Source organism: Anoplophora glabripennis, unplaced genomic scaffold (assembly GCF_000390285.2).
Source record: "Anoplophora glabripennis isolate ALB-LARVAE unplaced genomic scaffold, Agla_2.0 scaffold500, whole genome shotgun sequence".
Lineage (NCBI taxonomy): Eukaryota > Metazoa > Arthropoda > Insecta > Coleoptera > Cerambycidae > Anoplophora > Anoplophora glabripennis.
This window is the reverse complement of record NW_019416650.1, coordinates 283,404-301,032: the sequence shown is the minus strand read 5'-3', so window position 1 is coordinate 301,032 and position 17,629 is coordinate 283,404. Positions and strand designations below refer to the sequence as shown.

At 32.7% G+C, this 17,629-nt stretch overlaps 1 protein-coding gene across 1 annotated transcript in view; it reads left to right on the top strand.

The window, feature by feature from the left end:
- Positions 1-17,629, top strand: part of LOC108911074 (centaurin-gamma-1A) — a 250,801-nt gene that overhangs the window by 13,918 nt on the left and 219,254 nt on the right. The window lies entirely within an intron of this gene.

The following is a 17,629-nucleotide window of genomic DNA, read 5'->3' as shown; positions in this document are numbered from 1 at the left end:
AAAAAAACGATTTAAAATTTTAACTTTCAACACCCTGTATTTCCGAAACTATCAACTTTCGGATAAGGCATGTTTGCGCCAATGGTCACCATTTCACGTGTAGTATCTTCAGCTTTCTATTTTCCCATTGTTCCCTGTATAAATGTTATGTTAGAATTTTAAGTCCAATTTAAAGTGGTCGCAGAGTTAATATTTGAAATAGAGTATTTGATTCGAGATTTGACTCTCTCATGTGTTGCTTACAGTGGCAGGGTAGTTTTCAGTGGCAAAGGGCGGTAATAGTTTTTGCAAAAGAATGTAAATATTATTGTTAACATTTTAATTCTTTAGCATGGATTTAAGCTTGACACCGCAAATATGAAATAATCAGTTTTAAAAGTACCTAGTTGATGGGATGTTAATGTTAATAATCTATGGCGGTGGTTTTCGATGACAGAGAAGTATTGTTTCGTTTGCGGAAGTCTCAATTTAGTTGCTAAATTAATTAAGTACGATCAAATGTATTATTACAAGATTACATTACATATGTACTTGACAACTAGTTTTTTATTCCCTCCAAATTATATTTGATTTCTTGTATCGTATAAAACAGAGCTACGAGTATTATGCTTCGCCACATTAATGGATCGTTGTATTAACAAAAATAAACGTAATATTTAAAACAAAATGTGTTTTAATTTTTATTAAGAAAAGCACCGCTGAGGCAAGTAAAACTGATTAAAATATGTTAAGTTTAGTTAACTAAAAATCATACCTAATCACAACAAAGAAAATAATATACTAACACGCCATGTATTTTATTAGAATATAATTTTCTTATCTCGCTGACGTAAATGATTTCGACCGTGAGTTTAATGATTTCACAAAATGATGTCGTGCAGTCGACAAGAATTATTTTATTATTATGTTGTATTATTTATATTGAAATCTCGATTGAGAACAACTTTTGCAGTGTGTATGGTCCTGGCTATAATCTTATTGAATTATTTAAATGAATTTGGATAGAAAGATGAATTTAAATACAGGGNGTGTACGCGTCTTATACGCGGGTTCCAGATTACCGATTTACACGGATTGATAAGAGTTTGCGGGAGACTGGGCAATTTGGTGTTCGAGGCGTTGACCTTGTGGATCGTCCTCAAGTACGAAATGCAGACGTTGAGGGAGACATTTTAAATAGGGTCGCTGAAGATCCAAATATCAGTACTCGCCGTCTGACAGTGGAATTTGGGGTACCAAAAAGTACAATTAATCGCATCATAAGACAGCAGCTCCTCCAGCCTTATCATGCGACGTCTATTTAGGAGCTTTTACCACACCATTTTGAGAGAAGACTTCAATTTTGCCCCTTTATTTAAGGAGCGCGGGCACATGATTCAAATTTCACCAGCCGAATTACACAGAAGAAATCCCTCATGCGAGGCGTATTAACCACTTTCAGGTGGAATTTCCAATAAATGTTTGGGTCGGGATCATCGGTGACATCCTTCTGGGTCCTTATGTCATGCCGCGCCGCTTGAATAGTGAAAATTATTTCAATTTTCTGGCGAATACCTTTCCGGTTCTAATGAAAGATGTCTCTCTCGTTCTTCGTGCTCAGATGTAGTTTATGCACGATAGTGCTCCTCCGCACTTTAGTGCAAATTTAACTGCACATTTAAATATTACTTTTCCACACAAGTGGATCAGAAGAAGAGGGAGAGATGTTCCTGTTTAATGGCCTCCTAGGTCCCCCCATTTAACGCTGTTAGATTTTTTTCTATGGGGAGCCTTGAAAAATAAAGTTTACGCTACTCCTGTGGAATCCCAGGAAAAATTATTGCGTATAATTCAAAACGAGGTGGACGTAATACGGAATGATTCAAAAATGTTGAGGCGGGCTCAATTCAATTTCAGTCGAAGGATCCAACTACGCATCCAAGAAAATGGGGGGGAATATCGAACATGTCTTGTAATTCCACCATCATCTATCGTATCTATGTAACTATCATCCAGTTTCAATAAAGAGTCTTTCGTAAGTACGTCTTTACATTTTTGAGTGTTATTAAAAAATAAATCTAATGAAGTAAAATGATATTCAATTCGTCGACATACTTTAAAATTGCGACCATTTTACTTTCAATATTGATATTTTAGGTTAAAATATTAATAATAATTGGCAATTATTATTAGAGAAAGCTGCTTCTTGTAAAAGGGCAGATTTACTGCGATACATCTAAAATTGTTAAGTCGCAACGAAACAGAAAACATTATTTTGCGTAAAAACCATGACTGCTACAAGATTTTACCAAGATACTTACTACGATAATAGTGATTGTAGTGAGTATTTGTTGTACTTGGAGTAGTAGTGATAATGATTGTCTAAAATTGAAAACATTTTTTTGCGTAAAAACTATGAATGCTACAAGATTTTACCAAGAGCACGAAAATCTCGAAAAAGGACTGATGCATCAATAAAAATAAAATGAATTAATTCCAGCGACCAAATAAAAAGTTCTAGTAATTCTTGTACCAAGACAATCAAGAATTTACCACTAACCCAAGGCAGATGGTCGCGGTTGCTTCATCAAAACATGAGTTTTACTTAGGAACAAGTCTACAGCAAATTTCATTAAAATACATCGTAACATTCTTCAAATATTACAAAAAACATATTTTTTTTCAAGAACTTTGACAGTCAATAGCAGAGGAACCAGGCATTTTTTCTTAATGGAAGTTAGGTCAAATCGTCTTCTTTTGAGCCAAAGAATGTCGCAGTACCTTTTTGATCATGTGCTTATGGGACACTCTGTATATTATGAAATCTCAGTACCTACACCTACATACTTATAGTTCGACTTGAAACTTGACAATGAAGAAACACAAACACGCCGTACCACACTAGATACGGAAATAAACAAATATACGGTTATACACTGATACTATACATGACAATGCACTAATTAGCACTTTCACTGTAAAATTAAATTTAATAAAGCAATACAAATTCTATTTTAATTACAACAGCATTATAATCGTAAACCGATAAACTGAAAAGTAAAATAAATTTAATAAAATGAAGCGGAACATATTCGGCCATTCTCGTTTAGCCGAATTAACGTTGGTCATTTGTTTTTGGTCCGTCGACCACCCTGTTGTCATCATAACATATCCAGTGAATTAGCAAATACTTGATGTTATGTATACAGTTTACCTAAACTAGATCACTGTAAGATTTCTTTACCAAATACTTTTTGTTAAAAACACAAAATGATTTGAAAAAATATTTCAAATCGAATTAGTATTTTTTTATAATTTATTATTTATTTACATTATAAAAAAACAATATAATTTTAAAGCAAAAATTAGTTTATTTACAATTAGTAACGTATGCCTAGCCACACACCATTAATTAATATTTAGTCCTTTTTGCATTTACGAGTAAAAAATATCTTCCATCGCAATTTCGGTCACTGTCATTTTGTTGGTTGGACACAGATGGTTGAAAAGGGCAACATCAGGCAATACAAATAAGCCCAATGATAAGTGTCCTGTAATTTGAAAATATATAATTGCTTTTAGTGAGTCACAACTTATTCGAAAAAAATTGGGAATAGATGAAAAATGGAGTTCATATCGTAATTTTTTTTTTTATAAAATCCTTATAGTTTCCGAGAAAAAAATTATTAAAGTTGTAGTATTTACAACCCTTACATCGCTGGATGACTGTAGTCCTTAGCGTCATTCGCGTTGTGTGCTGTACGCTCTCTCTCTCCACGTGGTCCCAAGTAATTCCGAATAATGTTTACATTAGTTTTTCAAGTGTCAAAAATGGCTTAAGTGTACAGCAACTCGGAGTTGATGGAGATCGTTTTAATTTATGGTGAAGCAAGACAACATTTGTGTTATGGTGAAGCATTTGTGTTAAGGTGAAACAAGACAACATTTGTGTTAGTTCGTAGAAACTGGGAAAGACTGGCCCAAATGTGTTTACACGTCGGTGGACCAAATTTTGGACAGTTGTTGTAACATCAGGTGTGTCAAATTATTTTATTAATTAAAACCACGAATAAATTTTATTAATTAATATTAATAATAGGGGCAAAAGTAGTTGAATTTGTTGATAGAAAATAGGTGTTATAAAATTTTATTTATATGTTTCTTAGGAAAGAAATTCTTTCAATTTTTTGTCCATTCATGCTGCATTCTTTGCCTTCGCAAGGCAGGTTTTACAGTGGACCAGTTTCCAGTGCCGTGCAGAAGTGAATTTTTCATTTATTTTCGAACTGCCCTTTTCAATTTTTTCGGATAAGTTCTGAATCACCCTGTATAAAAGAATATACGTTACTAATTTTACATTTCAAGAGAATCATCGATGCTTAATATTATTTTTCCAGACCATTAATTATTCGTCATTTTGTCATTGACATCTTTTAAATATTGCATATAGTATACACGGTGTCTAAGATAAGGATGTCTGCTATGAAAATACCAACCAAGAAAAAACTTAAATTTTCAATTATGTATAATTAAGAACAAATAAATATGTGTACTGTTTATTTAAAATAAAGTCATGTTAAAATTGTGCAACTCGTTACGACATTTTTGATGGTTAATACTATGCTTAATCTTAATAAAACAGCTGTTTTATTAAGATTAAGCATAGTATTAACCATTGCATCATAACAACTTGAATTCCACAAACAATTATTTCTTCTTAAGTATTAATTGAATCGAAAGGAGTGTCCAAAATACACGTAAATAGTAGTTGTAACTCGGGAATACTGCGTTTACTTTTACTTATTTGATAAAATTTGGTAAACATATTTTTATTTCTGTATTATCTCTTTTCATATGATAGATTATCTATTTCTATACAAAATTTTCAGAAATTATCTAATAACGCCTTCGTAGGCAGGAACGTCTTATTGTTATTAGTATTTTTGTTACAAAGTATCGCATAAAACTATCTGAAGGTTATATTGTATTATCCTTTGTATTATTATCAGTAAAGCTCACAGAGCACGTAAGTCGCGGGACATGGGCCTACGCATTGCTTAATTAAAAAGCAACAAATTAAATTGTCTTAAAACCCTTTTCGTGTGTGGGAGTAAATTTCCGTGGCCCCTTTACTGTTACCAGTGACTATAAAAACTATAGTCATTGCTGTTACCCTTGGAAAATATCGAGGAGCTAAAAGAGGTAAAGCATATACAGGGTCGGAAAGTCCACATGGTTCATTGGCCGTTATGTGAGAGCGATAAAGAAAGTCATAGAAATCCGTGCGATAGAGAAAGATGGCTATAATGAAAGCGTCTAATAGTGACCGCCCATTTCGCCCTTCCACAAATAAGTAGTGGATCTTATTTGTGGAAGGGCGAAATGGGTGGTCACTATTAGACGCTTTCATTACAGCCATCTTTTTCTATCGCACGGATTTCTATGACTTTCTTTATCGCTCTCACGTAACGGCCGATGAACCATGGGGACTTTCCGACCCTGTATATGTATTTTCGTTTGCTTTTCTGCAAAGGCTCTTCATTTAGAATTAGATTCTGACCTTAGTTCTGAGGCTTTTTTAGCTGCCTTTCGACGATTCATTGCTAGACGAGGACGATGTTCGTATGTATTTAGTGATCGTGGAACTAATTTCACTACAACAAGTAGATATACCGTTGATTTAATGAAAACAACTGTCGAAACAGAAAAATCTCATGGAGTTTCAACACTCTGTCCTCCTCACTTTAGTGGTCTGTGGGAGACTGGTATTAAATTAGTAAAATCTCACCTTTTTCATACTATTATACAACAAATTCTGACATTTGAAGAGTTTTCCATACTCCTCACCCAAATTGAAGCCCTCCTTAATTCTTGTCCCATTTGTTCCATAAGGTCTGATGCTAACGATCTTCGTGCCTTAACAGGAACACTTTCTGACCTTAGAACCATTAACAGTTTTGCCAGACAGAAATCTCACCGATCTAAAACTTTGAGCAAATGGCAGCAAGAATACCTTCATACATAATTCTCAGAGAAACAAATGGAACAAACATAATTCATTGATTGAGCCCGGCACATTAGTTTTAATTAAAGAAAATACTGTTTCACCTTTAAATTGACGCCCAGGTCGCATTGTTAACCTTTATCCCGGAAAAGATGGAGTTGTTCGCGTGGCAGCTCTTCATGATGGCAAAGGCATTACACAAAGACTTCTTGTTAAGCTCTCTGTCCGTTGCCAAATCAACAACAATAAAATACTCAACTTTGTATTTTATGGTGGGCCATAATGTTGCGTATGCGTCCGCAAGTAATAATTTAGTATTAGTATTAGATATTAGGTATTTTTGTTTAAAAGCATTGAATTAATTATTCCATAGAGAAATTTGTTATGTGTTGGCAATTATATTTTTCGCGTTTTTTGTAATATTTAGTTTTTTGTATAAAGTATTTTTACCTCACGGGAAAATAGGTTGTAAGCGGCACTTTGAAACCGGGCTCGTTAGTGTACGCACGTGAATTGACCGTCATGTGAATTTTGGTTAAAATCTCACAAAGAAACTGGAAGCTGCAGGTCATCTAGGGTTGCCAGATCTTCGAGTTTTGATGGTACATCTTCGGGCTTCGGGTTAACATGTCATTTCTCCGGGTTTCCTCGTGATTTCTTCTCCATATTTCCTGATTCTGTCGTATTTTTTTTAGATATCAATTATTTTCCGCTCACGAAGTAGAGAAGTAGATATTTCCTGAGTACGTCTTTTTTTATTTTTTTTTAGAGATCGATTTCTTCGAAAACACAATTTCACTCTCAGATTTTCTGAGACTTTTTCTTGTCATGAAATAGATCTGGTAACCCTAGGCTGAGCTGCATCATCGGTAGGTCGCTTCGCAACCAGTCGCTGTTATTATTCATTAGACAATCAATTTTGTTCAATCACATACAGTCCGCTAAATTCGTAACAACTGGATACAGCTGATTTCCCAGTCGTCTTACAGTTGGTTTCAAAATCAAAGTGCAGGGGACCTTAAAGGCGAATTTACACGATGCAATTTGGATCGAGGATGATTCATCAAAGATGAAACAATGTAAATAACGTTTCATCAACATTTCATCCAAGATAAACAGTTCTGCCTTTTCACATCGGTTTAGCCTTAGATGAATCATCCTGGATGTATACTCGACGCAGGATAAAGGTTTCCAACCTAAAAGGCATACTACTTTTAAAGGGGCGAACCGGTGGACTATTAATAGGAATTTTGGGAGGCATCAATAATTAGGGGCGTGTCATATTTTTTTTTTGTGCAGGCGCGTGTGTAACGACACATAACAAAAAATTTTTATGCCTGAAGTATGTGCATTATAAAAAGAGATGAGTATACAGGTTTTGAAATAATTTTGTCTTGCCACATTATTTTTCTTGTCTGAGAAAATTAATATTTTGAAATAAGAATTTGTGTCATATTCTGCAGAAAGTAGGTAGGTAGGTCATAAAGGCAACAAAATAAAAAAATATTGTAAACTACAGTTTTATTATAACTTATACAGTTTCGGGAGGAAAGGGAAATATTTTAAGGATGTGTTCTGGAAGTGAAAATAAGTAAATAAGTTCATGACATTATGGGTCCGGAAATGTTTCCTTTCAATAACGGCTTGTAATCTATTTGGCATATATGTAACAAGGCGTCATATACAGTGTAGGAAAGTGCCGATGGTCTATCACAAGTTACGTGAGAGCGATAAAGTAAGACCTAGAAATCCATGCGATAGAGAAGGATGGCTATAATGAAGGCGTCCCGTTCATATTCATACTGAATACTGGTTCTGTCTGATCTGAGGACGACGACCGGTCGCTCAGTTAAAATTTGGGCCAATAGCAAGCGCTCGTCTCCTACTTATTTGTGGAAGGGCGAAACAGGCGGTTACTATGAAACGCCTTCACTTTACCCATCCTTGTCTGTCACATGTATTTCTATGTCTTACTTTATCGCTCTCACGTAACTTGTGATAGACCATCGGCACTTTCCTACACTGTACATATAATTTACGTCTACAGCGTTCCAAATATTTTGTATACGTTCCCAGAGCGTATCTCTATTTGGTGGAATATCGTCATACTGTTCATTCAACTGACGCATTACATAAGCCCATAAATGTTTTTTTTTTATAAGAAGTAATTTCCATTTTGTTTAATTCCATAATATTGATTAGAACCCGAGTTATCACGGAAATATTATTTTTGGGGGTGAACATGAGGGTTAGTTTGCATCCGTTTAAATCTGTTTTAGGCTAAAAGAAAAAAATATTAGTCCTTATTAATATGTATTTACCTTTTTGTTATAAATGTTATAAATTGGACTTATAACTTTCTTATTAAAAATTAAAAGTTATATCTATTTCTCTGAAAAGAAGTTACATTTTTTTAGAGAAGATTGAAAAAAATTTACAAAATTCGTTCATTTTTCTGCTTGTTATGATTTTTTTTTAATTTCCGAATTCTTCCCTTAACTTCCAGCCTCCCTAACTCTTAATTTTAATAGTACAAGAAAAAGTCAAGAGGCCATTTTTATGTAGAATTGTATGCTTTACAACTTTTATAAGAAACTTTAACTGATTTCATTGCGGGCACCTATACAGTGTTGATTAATAGCGTATAGAAAACCAGAGGCCCATTATGTGGCTAAAATTCAGTAAATTTTGTTACACACACGTAGACTCTTAAGGCCGCCGTTTCTGAGCTGCAGGGTCTTCAAAATTAAAAACAAAATTAAAATTTTTAATCTTCTTAAATCCATCTAACTATTCGTAAGTAGGTAGTAGACGTTTCGCAAGATTTATTAACTAGGATGAATCGATTTTTCTCTTGTAATGTAAATGCAACTCTTTTAATAGAAACAAGATAAAAAATGCATACGGGGTCTGCTATAAGAGTTTGCCGATTAGTCCCATTCTAAAAATGCCAATCTACCAGGAAAGCATTTTTGTACAAAACTCGTAAAATGTCAGATGTGACGGTAAAATATTGCCACACGAGTTTAATGGGAACGCCCCATATAGAAAAGCGGTTAAGCCGTCATATTTCAAACAAAATACGATTCAGATTGGAAACCTTGTGTCGAGTGTACATCCAAATTGCATCGTGTAAATTCGCCTTAACTTAACAAAGTGTTATGGACGAATGAGTGAATGTTTTTTTAGCCACAAATAATAAGGTATATGTACTACAAACTGAATAATTAATTGAACATAATATACCTACTAAACACCCAATCCAATCCAATTATAAAACATAATGAAAACGTACAACTAAATTGCAATAACCCAACATTAGAAAACAGCTATTATCCTTATAGGTTTGTTTTAATTAACAAATAAATAATAGGTACTTGTTAATATTTCAAATGTAAAAAATGATCGAATGCGCTAGGTCAAGGTTCACTCAACGGTCAGGAGCGGTCCATTTTTTTTCAGCGTAAATATGCATTTTTTAATTTTTTTTTTCTATTTTCCCTTAAAATTAATGACATTATGACTGAATCGCCCTATATATATTTTTATAAGAAGTGACTACATTATTTTTTATACCCAGATCACAATCATTTTGTCACGAAATGATAAGAAAAATAAGGAAAGGCAGGAATTTTAGTGACATGAAAGACATCAGACAGAAATTTTGAAAACTAACAAACCTAGTTATAATTTGTTATGAACAGCGAACTAAATGGGGGAGTACTTTGGAGGCGAATTATTACAATAATTTTCAGCAATGTGTCTACTACCTACTACCATCGCAATGAGTTTGCCAACCTTCTCAAGCCTTTAACTTTTTTTAAAACCCACAACTAACAATAAGTACAAAGTCTTCTTAATGATTACAAGCCACATGACCAGTAATTTTGTTTGGAGTAGTAACTTTATTTCCTTCGTGTTGGCAATTAATTTTTGGAGAAATGAAAAATTATTAAAACAATAAGATCAAGATTACATTAACACACAGCATTCTCCTTTATCGGCTGTTATTGGTGTAATTTTTCACAAGATTCTATTCAACGTACCGATGTCATTGTTCGTTGTAAACAAATCGTTAATATTGATAACGCCAAGATTTAGAGAATTTTACCAGTACCAATCGTGCAATGTTGGGTTGCTAAGCTCGGTGGCCACGTGGCTTGTAAACATTTATGAAATATATCTGGATATGGGTTATCAGTGACGAACGCTCATTCTACATGACTTCAAACATATATTTCAGTTATAACATAACGGTCAAAAGATAATTGCTAATCCTGTACTTAATTAAAAACGCGATACCAAAACACTTTCAATTCGTTAGCGGTATGTCTTAAAAACGCTTGCATATATTAAACAACAATAAAGATTAAATTATTATATTTGTTGATATTATAGACATATTAATTATAGATAAATATTATTTTTAGTATCGTTTTAACGGCGCTCGTTTGTGCGCTGTTCTGGAAATATATTTCAAAGAGAGATAATGGAAATAACTGGCATTATAATGAACAATAGTGTGTTGTCGCAAATATGTGGCTGCTAGATTCAGGCTAATATTAAAAGTATTCGGAAAGTTTAAATTTAAATATGGGAGAAATTGTTTGCTTTCCATATTTATATCTAATTAATCTACCTACAATATTAAAGACAATTGACACTGAATCAATAATGTCTTCATCAGTAAGTGAAGCGGTTGTGGCCAGGTCCTGATTTATATTTTCGTATGTTTGTAAATCTTCTCATAAATGATTCGGTTGTATGCTGAACTGTTTAATCCAATCACTCAGTGGTAGATTGTCCTCACTACCAAACTGCTCTGTTTCCACTGTCTGACTGTTACATAGTCCCGCGTGACGAAAAGAATGCTGTATGGTTGCTGCTGTTAGCTGTGTAATATAATTATGTAATTTATCTTCATCGTTTTGTTATATTTGTATCTTATTTTTTTTTTAATTTTCTAACTGAGCTACTCAACTTCCCTGAACTGCAGTAGAAAATTGAAATACATTCTAGAGACATGTAAAAGTTATTCTCTTTACAGTAATTAAAGTTAGTCTAAATAAATAAAATATATGTACATGATTAAAAACTGTCAGATTTTGTCAGTAAAAAAATATGACAGAAAAATAAAAGAAAAAATAGATTTCATAGTAATATCTTAAAATATGATGGTGTTATAAAGAAATTAAACAGTTTTTTAAACTAATGAATCCTTAAGGAAGCAAGGATGCAATAAGGTAACTTACCCTAAATTAATTTATTCGGTTTATTTTCTTCCAACAATAGTAACCGTCGATTGGGCAGATTAGTTTCCTCAGACCCTTAAATATATTCAGAGATATATTTATCGTCCGTTAATAAACACAACAAAATACAAGTAACTAGTTCGGTTTGATAAGCAAGATAATTGGGCAATATGTGTGATTATTTATTTTCAAGGTTAAAACCTCGGTTAAAACATAACTTCAAAAGCAGTAGCCGAGCTATGTAAAATTTTTATAACACATCACAAAATTGACGTTTATATTTACAAAAAAAAGGTGTAAACAAAATGTCTGTTTTGGGCATATGCGTAAGGTTATAGATACTGCTAGTATACAGGGTGAGCCACCAGTAACGCCTCGGTTGCTAGTGACCAAACGGCAAATGTTATAGAAACCTGTTTAGGTGGGTATGTGTAGGTTGATTACGGCTACATTTTAAAAATATTTTGAAATATACAGGGTGTCCAGGAAAAGCGTACCATATCAAAGTTATGTTTTTTTAAATGGAACACCCTGTATTTTACTGCATTTTTGAAAGCACCGTAAAAAAATAGGTGAACTTTATTAAAGGTTCTGCATACCTAGGACTTACAGTTTGTGAGATATTTCAATTTTAGTGAAAATGCAGGCATAGCGTAGAAATTTAATATTAGCAATAAAAAAATAATTTTAAGGAAGCAGCTTTGGAGGGTCTATTTTAGATCCTTGAAGTTATAAATTGTTATATTTGTCGTCACTTAGTATTATACAGGGTGTTCAAAAAACTGCTGAATACTTCTCTCAACTTTAAACAGCAATAACTTGGTTATTTTAAATGGAACACCCAGTATATTTTTACTTTGGGAGTTGGGAAATTTAAAACTCTTTCAAACTGTGTATAGGTTCCCTATACCTATCTCTAACGGTATTGGAGATATTTGTGCCGTTTCGTTTTTTATCGATTTTTTTTGTAAGATGTATCCACGTGTCTCTATCGAGGTCTTTACTGAATTGGTTTGGGTTCTTCTTGATGACGTCTCTTTAAATATAAGGAGAAAAATGTGAATGCAAATAGATGGCACACCTGCACATTTTTCATATTCAGTGAGAAATTATATAAATCGATAATTAAGTAATAAATGAGTAGGTAAGAATGGTTCATGTCAGTGGCTACCACAGGTGTCCAAACCTCTCGTAATGGACTTCTTTGTTTCGGGCTGTATAAAAATATATCTTGTACACAGTGTTCCACCTACTACTTGCGATGATATGAAGGAAAGGATTAGATATGCATTTGCCACAATCACCCCAAATATTCTAAGGAATGTGAGAATATCATTTGAAGATAGAATAAGATGCTGTATTCAAGAGAATGGTTATCAATTCGAACATCTATTAAAATTTTTCTTTGTTTCTTCTAAAAGTAAAATTTTCTTTAATAAATATTTTTCATGTTCATAAATAATTCAGTTACTTACTACAAACATATTTATACAAAATTAATAACTTTTTATAATTATTCTGCTTATAAAATAATATTTTTTATTAGAAAACTTTTTTGAATATTTTCATGATAATGATAAAAGGAACTTTTACTTTTAGAAAAAACAAAGAAAAATTTTAATTGATGTTCGAATTGATAACCATTCTCCTGAATACAGCATCTTATTCTATCTTCAAATGATATTCTCACGCAAATGCATCTCTAATCCTTCCCTCCAATATCATCGCAAGTAATAGGTGGAACATTGTATACAAGATTTTTTATATAGCTCGCAACAAAGAAGTCCATTACGGTGAGGTCTGGACACCTACGTGGCCACTGACATGCACCATTCCTACTTATCCATTTATTACTAAATTTTCGATTTAAATAATTTCTCACTGAATATGAAAAATTTGCAGGTGCGCCATCTAATTGCATCCTCATTTTTCTCAATATATTTAAAGAGACGTCATCAAGAAGAACCCAAACCAATTCAGTAAAGACCTCGATAAAGACACGTGGATACATCTTACAAAAAAAATCGATAAAAAACGAAACGGCACAAATATCTCCAATACCGTTAGAGATAGGTATAGGGAACCTATACACAGTTTGAAAGAGTTTTAAATTTCCCAACTCCCAAAGTAAAAATATACTGGGTGTTCCATTTAAAATAACCAAGTTATTGCTGTTTAAAGTTGAGAGAAGTATTCAGCAGTTTTTTGAACACCCTGTATAATACTAAGTGACGACAAATATAACAATTTATAACTTCAAGGATCTAAAATAGACCCTCCAAAGCTGCTTCCTTAAAATTATTTTTTTATTGCTAATATTAAATTTCTACGCTATGCCTGCATTTTCACTAAAATTGAAATATCTCACAAACTGTAAGTCCTAGGTATGTAGAACCTTTAATAAAGTTCACCTATTTGTTTACGGTGCTTTCAAAAATGCAGTAAAATACAGGGTGTTCCATTTAAAAAAACATAACTTTGATCAATCAACCTACACATACCCACCTAAACAGGTTTCTGTAACAATTGCCGTTTGGTCACTAGCGACCGAGGCGTTACTGGTGGCCCACCCTGTATAGGACATATAAATTGCCTAATATATAGGTTAGGCAGTTTATATGTCGGCTGTACTGATTACATATTATTTATCAGAAGTATAAATTAATTTAGCAAAATAATATCAGAAAGGCGTAACCGTAGTAGGGGTAATTTGATATACAAGCATGTGTACTATTTAAGTAAGTTTGACTTGTTATTTTAGCACCCCTTGAATCTCAGTATTTTTTTATTTTTTATTCTTCTCAGTACAAAAATTATAAGTAAAAAATATGTAAAGTTGTTCATGAATATTTTTTGTTCAAAATGGCACTAATAATTAACAATACACTGCGATTCTATATTCTAGTAAATTCAATATTTACAAAGTATTTGAAGCATGTTACCTACATTCCACTGAATAAAGATGAGGAAGTGAAATTTTCCACATTTTCATTCAGTGGTACTATCCTGTACGATTGGTCGACTATTTTTCAATTTTTACTTCTAGTTTTAAGAAAATAAGATTGATTTTAGCAGAAAGTATTTTTTTGGAAAAGAATTTAAGAATTTTTCAACAATATCCTATTTATTTATGTTGTAGAATCAGCAATAAGAATTATGTTGATATGTGGACCTGACTCGCAACATTTAATTTTATGAGTTCATTGTTCATGTCAAGGAGGACACAGTTAAGTTGTAATAATTTATAAGTTGTGACACATTCCAACAGCCTTCGTGGAGATAATACAATGCTACTAATTCTTCTCTTGAATATATTCTTGCTTTTCTTTACACATTTTTTAGCGTAGGGGAAGTGAGACAACTGTGTAACTGTGTTACAGAGAAAACAATGTTACATCTCTACTTTTTTATCTACTTTCATTTCACTTAGTGACAGTTGTTTATTTAAGTGATGAGCATTAAACAAATACATTTATTTGCAATTTTTTGGAGAAACAAATACTTATTTACACTTAAAAACTATGTTTTGTCATATTTTGCTTCTTTAAACATTTCTATCTTGTTATTCTTCTTATTAGTAGTAAGTAGTAGTAGTAACAACTTAATAATGACATCGTTTATAATTTTGATTTAATTATTTGTAACTTATGCAGGGAACAGTGTTGCGAAAGCGGAGGAACAGTTTTGTAGTAACATTGTTCCGTTGCCCAGATAACACGTTCCATATTTAGTATTTTATTGGTGTTTATTTAAGAGCAAAAAATAAGTTAAAACTATATATTTAGTTATTTTATATTGTTATATTTATATTTTTAATTTAATAAAATTTAACTATACGTGTTGACTTTGCAATACTGTACCAGTCTTAATGTAACAGCATTCCTTATCTGGAAACGTCACAGTTACATTTTGTTTATTATTTATTACACCATTACACTTGGGTAATGTATTTGTTCTAAAATAAGCACATTTCAAAGTATAATTATAATTCTGATAAAAAAATAGCGATAATTTTTGTTCCTTACGTTATTGAGAGAGAGAAAAAAAAAGAATGTAACCTAGTAAACGTACATACATCACAAAGACATTTATAATGTCCAAATATTAATAGAGAAACGTGCATTACGTACGTATAATAAACCTAAACATATCGCAGCTTTGCATGTTCCAGGTACCGAAAGAATAAATGTTTAATAATAATAAAACGATGGTTTTCAGTATTAAAATAATTTAACTTTTGTGTTTCAAAATAATATTTGAGTAAAGTTTTTAGTAAACGCAATTTAAATCTGGAAAAACGTTTTAAATGACGTGTTTTCCAATGTTTTGTTAGAATCCATATTAATTCTCATTGCAAATTGCAAGTAGCTGATTGAGAATTACATTGTTGTAGTACATTTCAGACAAAGTTATTAGAATTAAACATAGAAAATGCAGAAAATAGGTTATTCATTAGATATGGACGTTTTATGAACGTTTAAAAGAACAGTTTAATTTAACTAAGAAGCCTTCATAAATGTTTACAAGCCACGTTCATTTTTCATATTATTTGAGTACTACAAAAGCAAATGTTTTCTTTTTGTTTTCTCTTCGGATGGGGACACTAACTGGATATTTATGTATATTAAGTATCTTCGTCAGTTCTTTGTAAATGACAAGTACAGTTATAGGATTAAATATTGTACGAATTTGTCCAACAAGTAGGAAGACATTTAACAGGCAATAAATCTACTTAGTAACAAAAATAAATCACTGACATATGGGTCATTGCCTGAATGGTGACTAATTGAATTGTCTTTGAATCTGATTAGCAAAAAAATATCAATACAATGTTGAAAACCTAGACTTAGAGACCATACTATAGTCTATATCTTCATGACCTTCACATGTGCCTAATTTTTGAAAGGCTTAGTATTTTAATTTCACGTGGAAAGTAAGTAATTTATATTGTACCTACATACAATACATTTACATAGTAATTTAATGAATGTAATAACTGATTAGGTATTTGCGATATTGGATATTTCGATGCGTTACTACGAAAACATGTTATCTAAAATTGTACATGGAAAACATGCTACCTCAAATTATGTTTGGAAAACATGCTAGCTCAGATCTTTAAGTAAAAATACATATGCTATCTCACACAAATGTAAGTTTGACTAGAAATTTAAATTGGTTGCATTTTGTATTGACGTTGAAATGCATATTGAATGATTGAAACCGTGCACTTATAATAAATTTATAACGAGCGTTCAAATAGAAACGTGGTCAAGTTGGTTCTGAAAATTTGGACGTAGGGCGTAGCGTATAGTAAATGAACTTAAACGTCATCTGTCAAAGCGCTATATCGCCGCTATCAATTTGAATATTTTCGTTTTAAAAAGCGTTTAAAATGGTGTTTTCTCAAGAACAAAAAGTGTTTATCATAGAGTCCTACTTTAGAAATGGACGCAAGATTGATGGAATATGGAAGTATTCTATTGAGGAATGTTTCATAGAATTTCAAAATCAATTTCCCGGCGTTGTTGAGTACAAAATTTTTCAAAGTGCAGTTCAGCGTTGTGTTAATGTTTTTCGTGAAACGGGCAGTGTAACAAGAAAAGAAGGAAGCGGCCGACCTAAAAAGCGGACTGAAGAATTAAAAGAAAATGTCCAACAAATAATGGAAAATGCGCCAAGAACTTCTGTACGTGTTTTATCACAAATGGTGGGAGTATCAGTCGGTACCTGCCACACAGTGTTAAAAAAAGATTTGCGTTTGTTCTCCTATCGTTTAACTTGTCAGCAAGAACTTCATGAAGTTGATTTTCCGCGACGGGCTGTATTTTGTGAATGGTTTTTAAACAACTACGGTGAACTTCATAATATCACCTTTTTTTCTGATGAAGCCTGGTTTCATTTAAGTGGTTACGTAAACTCACAGAATATGAGAATGTGGTCTTCTGAAAAACCAGATAACTTTTTTGTCGAGGGCCCTCTACACGCTCAAAAAATTGGAGTTTGGTGTGCTCTCAATCGAAGGAGGATTTATGGACCTATTTTTTTTAATGGTACTCTTACTGCGCAAAGGTATAGAGAAGAAATTATCGCTCCTTTTGTTAACCAGCTGGAAAAAAACGAAATTACATACTTTTACTTTCAACAAGATGGCGCAAGGGCACATATGGTAGGCGAGACGATGAATATGTTGAGGGAAGTTTTCCAAAATCGACTAATAAGTCTCAATGCTGAACATGAATTTCCACCGAGGTCATGTGATACTACGCCGTGATTTCTTTTTGTGGCCTTACCTTAAAAACACTATTTTTGAACTGCCTATTCTTAGGCCGGTGTCCCATGCATCCGAAATCTGATGTACGTTATCCGTGAAATTCAATACACCCAGCATCTT